This window comes from Gavialis gangeticus, unplaced genomic scaffold (genome assembly GCF_001723915.1).
Source record: "Gavialis gangeticus isolate Ggan-Ray unplaced genomic scaffold, GavGan_comp1, whole genome shotgun sequence".
Lineage (NCBI taxonomy): Eukaryota > Metazoa > Chordata > Crocodylia > Gavialidae > Gavialis > Gavialis gangeticus.
This window is the reverse complement of record NW_017729019.1, coordinates 17425965-17427606: the sequence shown is the minus strand read 5'-3', so window position 1 is coordinate 17427606 and position 1642 is coordinate 17425965. Positions and strand designations below refer to the sequence as shown.

Here is a 1642-nt window from a genome sequence, read left to right as displayed (position 1 = left end):
TCCCAACCATGCCTTTCTTAGTCTACAGCACCATTCTCCTGCCCACCATTTCCTTAATAACTTAAGCCAAAGTCATCTGCTGCCAGTTTATCACTAAAACTAAACAGAAAAAATATTTTACATAAAAAATGTACGCACAATAAACGCTTATACTTCAAGCAACCAGCCATACCAACATAATTTATATAAAAAAAGTTTGTGTAATCCAACTGACTTTTAGTACAAAGATGGCTGCTCAGAGAAAGGAAGCTGATTGGAGTCTGACCAATCACTGATATACTAAATTACCTGTCACGTTAAACTGCCAGTCGTGTGATTAAATGCCACTGCAGTCACACGACTCACAGGTTTGGTTTTTTTTTTTCCCCTTTAAACAAAATACATATGGCTGACTTAAAAATATCAGTTTCTGACCTAAAGAAAACTATATTTTTTGCATAATATTTATATATATAATCATTTCCCACCCCCCTCCTAATATGGAAATTAGAACAAAAAATTATCAACTAAAAAGCAGACCAGACCCTCATGGTAACCTGCCAGTCACAGAGACTTCTGGGAGTGATGGTAAGTGCCTCTAGCATTTTTTACATATATTTTATTTTATTTTTTAAACAGGTCTGAGGTAATAAAAAAGAGTGACGAAACAAAATCAATGTCCCCCAAAATATTTATGTAAGCTCATAAAGAACACCACATTTTCATCTATTGTATTTTTTTGCAAGTCTTTAAAATAGAAAAAATGTTCTTTTTAAGCAATGCAACCTTTAGAACAGAACAAAATGAAGCAAAAAGCTTTGCACGTTTCCTGTCAGATAGGTTGTATAAACCCAAGAAACGACTATTTTCCCCCTCCCGCCCCTCCAAATGATAAGAAATTCAGATGAAGCACAACAGAAATGAAGGAAGCAGATGGGTTCATCCGAATGGAAGGGGTAGGTGCTTCGTGTGGGATTTGGTATTCAGATGGGCAGTGGGGGTTAGTTCTTCTGGGTGTTGGCAGTGCATTGAGCCTAGCATCCACCCCTTGACCAGCGCTGGACAGAAGACCCTTGAAGAGGGACTTTTCATCGGTCTACCTTGACCAGGAAGATGGAACGGAGCAACTGGGCCCCATGGAGAAGGGGTCTAGCCGGTGCGGGGTTAAAGAGCTCAATTCAATGCGTTGTCATTTAAGGAACACTTATCTCTTGGCAAAGTACCGGGCTCCCACGTGGCAGACGGTGCTTCGGGCAGTGCTTGGAAAAGGCACAGGAGTTTCTGCTGTGCGTTCTTAAAAACTAAAACAATCACTCGCTAAGAGAGAGCTGGATGGTGGGAAGGAGGCTGGGCAAAGGGACCCCCTTTTATCATGAACCCTTCCCTGTAGCCAATTGCAATTGGGCTCTCTTTGTCTTCCTGCCCTGCTTTTCATGGAGTAAGCGTTGGATAAAAGGGCAGACTTGGGCCTCAGGTACGTTATTTCTCAGGTGATAGCAGCCCAGGACCAAGCACCCAGTGGAACCAAGGGGAGTTGAAGAATTTATCTCCCACCACTCAGGATTTGGCCCTTCCTTGGCTTCATGAGAATAACTGCTCAAATAACTTCACTGGGTAACTTCCCGGGTGGACAAAAGCTGAAGCCCAGACCTCAATTCCAGGA

At 42.1% G+C, this 1642-nt stretch overlaps 1 long non-coding RNA gene across 1 annotated transcript in view; it reads right to left on the bottom strand.

The window, feature by feature from the left end:
* Positions 1-757: 757 nt before the first annotated feature.
* The window catches only part of LOC109295408, a 7085-nt gene continuing 6200 nt past the window's right edge, over positions 758-1642 (bottom strand). The window contains exon 2 of the long non-coding RNA XR_002096741.1: positions 758-1629. This is a non-coding gene — a long non-coding RNA (uncharacterized LOC109295408). The remainder of the gene's footprint in view (positions 1630-1642) is intronic.